We start from the raw sequence: 9,421 nt of genomic DNA, 5'->3' as shown, positions 1-9,421 counted from the left end.
TACATGTAGAATCCTCATCTCTGTCTGTCTATCTATCTATCTATCTATCTATCTATCTATCTATCTATCTATCTATCTATCTATCTGTCTGTCTAGTTATGGCACACTTACAACACACACACACACACACACACACACACTTAGTTATACCCAACAACCCCACCAACAGTTTCAGTTTTAAGGAAAACATTTTTCCAGACAGCTGGCACACTTAGAATGAAGTCTTATTTCTTGATGCTAAGTTGATAATTAGGGTTCTCCAAAACAATCAGAACTAAGTATATTTTATTATACTTCAATTATTATCACAGACAGCTTTGGAACATGTCACTATCTATTATTTTTTTTTCTGTGATTGAGATTTGTTTTTCAACTCATCTAAGAGGGAAGACATAGTTAAACACGATGGTTTTAGCACTGTTGTTTGTGTTTGATTTCAGTAGAGAAAAGCTTTTAGAACTCTTGTTGTTTGCAAAGGCCGAGAATAAGACAGGAATAATTAGGTCAAGGGTGAATAAAACTTACATGAAGAGAATATAGAGTCTTGCAGATTCTGAGACACTTCAACCTCTGACATACTAGGCTATATACTCTGAACCGTTGCAGTGTTTTTTGTGTTAAAAGACAAAGTGCTTGGTAATGACAACAATACCTGTCTGTCTATCATCTGTCTGACTGTCTATCTATCATCTATGTATTTGTCTGTCTGTCTGTCATCTATCTCTGTCTATCTATCATCTATCTAGCTCTCTATCTATCTACCATCTATCTATCTATCATCTATATTTATCATCTATCTATCTATCTATCAATCAGTCATTTATGTTATATATATTATTTGTCTATCTATCTATTAATATATAATCTGTCTTCCTATCATCTGTCATAATATTTATCTACCTACACACACAAACACACACACACACACACACACACACAAACAAACACACACACACACACAAGAAAAATATAGTAAGGATCTTTTCCAAGAAATCCTTAAAGATCAAACACAACCAGAACAAAGAATAGAACACACAGAAATGAATGTTGGAAGTTACGTTCATATGTCTACATTTGGGAAAAAAAAATCACTCACTAACTAAAAGCAGAGAAACTATTAGAAAAATTAACACATAATACCAGCATCCATACTGTCTGCAGCTGACCTCTTGCTAATTACAAGACAAAATACTGTAATGTCTTCCAGAATGTGCACATATGTGGAATTGTTCATAATTTTTCCAACCAAGATAAGTTATCTCTTCTAAAATAAATGGATAACTGGGGTTTGGGGGTGGATAGTGATACTGTTGTAACAATTCAGTATTTCTTGGCTGGCACCAACTCCTGTGATATTTATTTTAGTTATTAAACACAATGGTAATTGCTTACATTTCAGTAGTTTATAAATTCTTATACTATTGTTACCTAGCTTTTCTGAAGGAGAAACTAATATTTACTGAGAGTCTGTATTATGCAAAGACCTCTCCATGCCTGGCATCTCTTTTCATTCACAAAAGCAGTTTTTCAAATACAGGTCCTCTTACTCTATGCTAAAAAATTAGGATGCAAACCTTCAGTGTAGGGTGCTAAGGATTTATTCCAGGTTTTAGCATGTGCTGGGCAGGGGCTTTATTATAAAGCTAACTCCTGAGCACAGGTATCAAACATGTTGAGCTTAGACAAATTTACTCCCTACCTCATACATAAATGATTTTTAAATGATTTTATTTTATATTTATATATTATATTTCATCTCATAATTTCTCTTTGAACATTAGTAGACTCCAGGTTACTCATGGTCGATTAGAACATGGAACTTTCATCTTTCATTGATGTTTTTCTGTCAAATTAGCAGCTGCAGATGAATCTACTGATATTTTGATATTTTAATTATCATCTGCTACTCCATGGCCCTGTAGTTAGCGCCCTGACAGTCACTCAGTCCAAGGCTGCAACATGCAGTTTTAAGCTAAGTCTCTATCAGTCTATTTATGAAGAGACTTGGAAGTAAGATGTGGGGGTGAAAACCTGCTAGATTAGAAAAGCCGGGGAGCAACCAGCTGACTTTGCTTTTTGGCCAGAGACACCACAAAAGATGGGTCTCTTCACCCATCCCAGAACCCAAAGGAAACCCAAACTCTAGGCCTCACCCTTTCCTTCCTGTGTGTCCTCTCTATCCACATTCCTGGCTTCTCTATGGTTAATTCCAGTCGGCTAGTTGCTGGCCCCACCCCCTGATTCAAGGTAGAGTTGATTGACAGTCTCAGAGTCTACAGTGCAATCAAAATATCCCACAACACTTTATCTGCCATCATCATAGCCTTCATTTCTGTGTTCAGAGACATTAGGAAGGGAAGACTGACTACCTCCCTTTTCCTCTTTGAATGAAAATTGGATGCTTGGTTTGGAGGTCGCTTATCTTATGAGGAATTCGGTATGCAGCCTGAAGCAACTATCTGGCACGTTCACCTGAATAGTAGATACTCCTTTGTGCCACACACAACAGAGATCATCTTAAGCGTCTTCTTCCTAGTCAGGAAGTGTACTCCTAAGTCTCCCTCCCTCCCCCTGACATTTCCTAAGGTTGCAAAATTCGAAACCTCCAGTTTCCAGTCACTTTGATTAAAGCTCTTACACGAAGCCAAATCGTCTTCATTTAAGTCAGCTCTCCAAGAATCAGGAATTACGTTTCTTCATTTTTCTATTTCTACAATTAATGTTCTGAATCTTGGGTATAAGGCAAACACAGCAATGTACATACTTTTAGAATTCTGTTATTTTTATTTAGTAAAAGGGTTGGAATTAAAATTACTATCTATAGTACGTTCTGAATGTTTAGATGTTTAGAAAAATAGTCTCAGACATCAGGCTTTGAAGTTAGACATTTAGTGACCAGAGCAGAGTTGAAAGTAGTGCATTTCCTTTGGCAAATTCTAGCTTTTTTACACACATATTCTAGATCCAGAAGTCTACTAGCTTTTTGGAAATAAGTAACAGCACAGAATGTTCTATTGAGTCCACAGAGTAAAAGAATTAAAGTTCAGTAGCTGATATTTTGGAAAATTCTGAAGTTCATTGAGACAAGACTGAGTAGAAACCTCTTCAATGTCAAGGCTGTATGCTATCCTTCCCTCAGTTCACGGAGATCAAGGGTAGGAACTCGGGCCGTTTTTTCCACGAGGCCCAAACACAAACGGCATTCAGTAGATCAGTGTTGCTTCGCTTTGACAGTACTTTCTTGCCCGAATGAGTCACCGTGTCTCTAAAAATACTTTGCACTCAGGGATTAGATGGGTCAGGCCGAGTAAACATTGGCAATACCAGATGATGAAGAAAAATATCCAATCGTTCAGCAATCTCATCAGCGTTCCAGCTCAGGAATTGCTCACTTGCGCTTATGAGTTCTGGGAGGCAGCTGGTGGGCAGGAGTCCTGGACATCAAGAGAACGACCCGTTTTCCCTTCTTAGGACACAAAAGTCATGTGGTCCTTTTAATGGACAGAATCCACTTGGGGCTTAGCGTAGAAGAGGCCACCCATGTGTACTCTTGCTTCTTTAGGATTTAGACAGCAAGTCTTTTGCAGTCAAATGGAGCTCAAGTATCTTGATGATGCGAAGTTCCCAACGGTATGAATGAAGTTTGAAACGTATGAACTACTCAGTTTAGTTTGAAAATTTGGCTCTTAACCCAGCCTTAACTAGGGTGTCTATATCAAATCCCTTCCCTCAAGGCTCAGGGATCTATGCAGAAGAGAAGGCAGGAAGATGGTAAGGAGTCAGAGGTGGTGACGGACTCCAAGAAAACTGCATCTTCCAGGCACAAGAAGACAGACGGGAACTCACAGAGACTATGACAGCATGCATGTGACATACAGAGGTTCAAACCAGACAGAAGTCCCAGTGCTGATACAGGGAAGGAGACACGAAGTCCCACCCCTAACCAATATGCCAGTTGCAATCAATCGATGCCTGTTGGGAAAGGGAAAATCAATTTTCTCTGATAAAGTGATACGGGGTCAGTCAACCACACTCCAGGGCAGGCCCCGTGCCCAGGTGTAGTTGGACCACTCAAAACAGACTCTACATTGTCTTTTTCTCACTTTTCTTTTTAGAGAGAGAAACATGATCTTGGGTGGGTAGGGAGTTGGGGAGGAGGATGCAAGGAGAGTTGGGGGTAGAGAAGAATAATCAAAATGTATTGTATGGGGAAAAAATGAAATAAAAAATTTAAAATGGCTTTCAAATATTGGTAAGGTGGTCAGATTGGTGTACCAGTGCAAATTAGTCTCCCCACAATCTAGAGACTTTAACACAGATGTGGTCACTCTGAGCCAAGCCCTCTTGCTCGAAACCTTTCATAATGGAAGCCTGGCAGACATTATGTGAACTCCACAGCATCTATCCTATGAAAGAGTGGGGTGGTGTCTGAGGTCTGTGCTGCACTAGGGTACAGGTATTTCGATTAAAAATGAAGATAATAAAGTAATCTCAGATTTGAAGGCAGGCCTCTGGGACATTTAAAACTACTTCCCTGTAAATAAACTCCGAACTCAGAAACTTGTCTGGGAATGAATTTATTCTCAGTTGTGGGCTAAGATTTGAATGTTTTGTTTCATTTTCAGAAGTTGAGATATTAAATCAGACCTTCAAGTATAAGATACTAAGCAGAATCTTTTTTTATTTTATTATATTTTATTTGTTTGTTTATAAAAATTTCCACTTCCTCCCCTTCACCCCATACCCTCCCATTCCCCCCACTCCCTCTCCTCCCCCCCCCCACTCCCTCTCCTCCTCCCTCTCCAGTCCAAAGAGCAGTCAGGGTTTTCTGCCCTGTGGGAAGTTCAAGTTCCTCCCCCCTCCCTCCAGGCCTAGGAAGGTGAGCATCCAAACAGACTAGGATTCCAAAAAGCCAGTACATGCAGACGAAACAAGACCCAGTGCCATTGTCAATGGCTTCTCAGTCAGCCCTCATGTCAGCCACATTCAGAGAATCTGATTTGATCACATGCTCCTTCAGTCCCAGTCCAGCTGGTCTTGGTGAGCTCTCATTAGATCAGTCCCCTTGTATCAATGGGTGAATGCACCCCTCGTGGTCCTGATTTCCTTTTTCATGTTCACCCTCCTTCTGCTCCTCATTTGGACCTTGGGGGGGGGGGCTCAGTCCGGTGCTCCAATGTGGGTCTCCGTCTTAAACAGAATCTTTTTAAAAGAGGCTTTGAATGTATTCTAGAAGCAGTGCAAAAATGTTTCCATTGTTTTAAAATCTTTGAACAGATTTGTGTGTTTAAGTTACATCTTCTCAAAAATAAGATAATTATTCATTCTTCGGATTTATACAGAATGGATGTTTCAAAAGCTTTTCATAAAAAGCCTTACATAAAATTTAGAAAAACAGTCTCTCGTCAGCCTAATACTTCACGCCTGTCTCAGCATGGCTCTGATTAAAGTCTTTTTCATTTGCTTTTTTGCATCTGTGTTTGTACGTGAATATTAATGGTTTTAGGATTTTCAAAACAGGTTTTTCCTTTTGAATGGTTTATTTAATATATTATATATATATTTAATATATATACACATATAACACCTCATGACTCTTGTGAGACCAGTTTGACATAGTTCAAGGTCAAACTGTGAAGGTCAAACACAAAGGCTGTGAAGAACGTGGAATAAATGAATGGGTTTGAGCAGGTGAGCTAAAGAGGGTGGTGGGTGGTGTGCTCTTCAGTAGGAAGGACACATGTGAAATGTCATATTTCATGTCAGACTGGCTGAGAATGTTGTTTTGAGACAACACATGGTTCACTGGAAATCAGTACATTTCCATGCTCATAGTTCCTTGGTTATCTCGAGGAGCGGAGATAGCTCACCTTATCACAGGACTCCTGGGAAAAGCATGGAGGTTTGCCCCATGAGGACTCTTAAGCAGCCGAATTACATCTTGGGCACAAATTCCATTATGCGGTGGTAGCCTGTCTGGCTGGCTTTCTGTGAATAGCAAATCCCTACCATTGTGAGGCCAGCTTAGTCATTTAATTCTGATTGGGGAGCAAGCTTATTTATGCCTCTCTTTTTATATCCAGTGAGTAATGATCATCTAATGATTGCAGAGGTTCAAATATTAGGTCAATTCTTTATTTACATCAAGCGCGGAAAGCTTTCTTTAAAGCATATCTTTACGGTCTTAACATTCCCAGGCAACATATCAAAGTATGTATTTTGAAAGGCTCAATGTCATGTCTGGTTTATCAGAACAATTTTCACCTTCCAGAAACCACAAATAGGTATTAACATGTCAGTGAATTAAGGTGGCCCGCTGTGAGACACAGTGAGCTTCTAGCTCTGCTATGACATGCTTCCAGGTTCAAGCCATTTCCCTTTGGGATACAGGAATGGGGGACGTAACTATCATGAGACACACACCACCATCCAGCAAGTTACGCAAATTCACAAGACCTCAGTTTCCCCATCAGCACAATGAGGAAAGTGTGATTTCATCCTAAAATTCCATGAAGATCACATAGGAAGATAAATGCAGTTGCCTACTAGGAATTTAATAAAATAGCTATTCTCATTTATACTGAGCAATTTGATGGCGCAAGGCCCGTCACTTTGACCGAACTGCAGATGTGACCAAGTGGAAATCTTTCCCTGGGGAACGATGAAATCAAGAACGTGGCTCACCGAATGACTCCCTGTTAGGCTGGTGATAAACACTACTTGGCTACTCACGGCAAAATGGTCCTAACAATTATCACAGTCTCACTTCCCTCTCAGAAGATGTACGATTACAGACGGGTCAGTTTGACTTCAACTCAGTTTCTGGTCATCATGGCCCAGTGATAAATACAGTTAAAAAAATAGAATTCTGCCAAAGAGGGAAACTTGGAGTGCATCGGTACTTCCGTGTCCAACTGAGAAATTGTGGCATGATGGGTATTATGCATTTCAATCTCCTGGTTTTTTGGGCAATAAAACTGAACAGACATACTTTGAGAAATTGAATTATTCAATTGATTCCAACACAAGTCCTTCCTTTTCCTCGGGATTTTAGTCATCTGTTTTTTTTTGGGGGGGGTGTAGAACTGAAAAGAAATAATTTTACAAGCCGAATTAATCAGTTATTCTGGTACAAATCTTTTATTTTTCTCAGGATGTTTGTTTTGAGGAAAAATTAAAAATAAATGTCTTTTTATATTGTGGGTGATTTAATTTTTTCTTCTTCAACAAATAAGACAATGTATCAGTTGGATTGCCTATGTCCTGAGTTTTAAAAATGAAACATGCATTTATTTCTCTTTTCTGAGAGTTTCATTTTTTTTAATTAGAATATAGAAATTTCTAAAATGAATTGATCAAAGCCCCAAGTGGGCTAATTTGGCCAACACTAAGAGGCAACTGATTATTTAAGTCTTGTTCACAATATAAGATCATCAACCTTCGGGGTTGAGCCATAGAGCACCTGCCTAACATACACAAGGGTTCAATCACCAGCACTCCATGAAGCAAGTAGAAAAGGAAACAAAACTATTCCAATCAGTTTATACTCTAGAGTCCAATAATGCACCGCATGCAAGCTTTTGCCCCTTGGATTTTTTTTTTTAAGTGGGTCAGGAACATTGCTTCTTTAGTGCCCAGTATTCCTCATGCATGCATGGTAGCAAGTAAAAGAAAAAAACGACTCAGAAGAGAAAGAAAACAAAGTATAAGGGGAAGAAAAATAAAGGCCCCTTTTAAAATCTAATCATAATGTAGCTGACAACGCCCTGCCTGATGATTTCTGTTGGCCAGGGATTTGGACTTCAGCTGGATTCAAAAGATGACAGTGGCCCTTTCAACTTATTGAGTTCTAGTGATAGTTCAGAGCCCCAGAAACCTCTAGAATAACATAGAGAAAGTGTCAACTAAAACACAAAATCGTCATCCCTGCAAGTTTCTTTATTCCATTCTTATCGTTCATGCTCTGCCCCCACCGACCCTGTAATTCGTCACTTTTACTGTTCCCGTCTTAATCTCACATTCAACTCCTGCATGCACGTCACAAAAGGTCTTGTTCCATGCCATCGCTTCCCCAGAGGGAAGACACTCTTGACATGGATGTTCGAAACAAAACATCTTGTGTCTGCAATTTGGATGACAACATTGCTCCATGATTTCAGTCTCTTCTTTCGCAAAATGAACCAGGGTGTTTTCTTCCCCCCCAAATTTAGCAATCCTTTCAGCCTTCAACCTGGGGATAGTAGAGACTAATGAAGACTCCTGGAAATGGCATGCCTGGATCTGAAGTCTGAATTTAGTGCCTGTTACAGCTTCAACCCCGTTCAACTAGTTTATCTCAATTTTGCTGTGTCCTAGGAAGATAATAATTCCACCTTTCACAGTGATACCCTTAAAATTAAGTGAGAACCATGGTGAAAACACAGTAACACTGATGACGCCTGACACATACTCAGTTCACAACCAATACTAGCTACTATTTGTGAGTCCTGCCATCCTACGCTCGTTGTGCAAAGTGGCAAGGATCCCGACATTAGGATGAAGAGTGAGCTTCAGAAAGGTTCACCAACTTACTTACGATTAACATCCAAAGGAGTACAGAGCCCCGAGACCTTCCAACTGGACAACATAAAAATACAAGCAGTGGTGGATATGGCTTTGACCCCATGGTTTTGATTTCAAGATGTCCTAGTAGACTTTGCCGCTGATGTAATCGGTGTGGTTATTTTGTGCTTCCCAGTTGCTGAGAATGATCATGATTTGTTTATCGATCTGTTCCGTCTCGGAGTGAGGTCATATGAAATTAGAGCAAACTTGAGCTAAGGTTGAAGCTAGCCTGTCCTATGCACTGTTGTCCCTCACATGTGGCTGGTTTTCTAAGGGTGTTGAATGGAGAATTGCTCCTTGTTCATAGCAACGGGAACTGCTGGCTTATTTGTGCAGAAACATGCCACACCTGGGACATTTGGTAGCGGCTGAATGAATTTTATGTGTTTTGGTGGGCATCTCAGGGTCCAGTGACCGGCATGTCAAGGGCATAGTCCCAGCCCACTTGAAAGCTACACTAAGACATCTCCGTTCAAATATTTTCACCAGCATTCCCATCTCGATTCTACTTGGGAAGAAGTTCAATTGCGCAGCTGCTTACGTGGCCTCTTTTCTGGGGGGGAAAAAAAAAACAAACCAGTGAGTAATTTCTTTGCTTACAGGAACAGAAGCACACAAAGCTTTTCCTTTTTCTTTGTTATGCCTGTGACATCTACTGACCTACACCTGGCAATTCAATGTGGCAGAAAATGTGCAGAGGAAAATAGCAGCGCCTGACAGAGAAGGGGGAAAAAGCCCAGGAAGTAGGACTGGGTGGGAAGCACGTTTTAAAAGTCTGAAACTGGAGCGTTTTATTTACTTTATTTTAACAAGTCAT

The sequence above is a fragment of the Myodes glareolus genome, chromosome 26 (genome assembly GCF_982192425.1).
Source record: "Myodes glareolus chromosome 26, mMyoGla1.1, whole genome shotgun sequence".
Taxonomy (NCBI): domain Eukaryota; kingdom Metazoa; phylum Chordata; class Mammalia; order Rodentia; family Cricetidae; genus Myodes; species Myodes glareolus.
Note: the sequence above shows the minus strand (reverse complement) of the source record.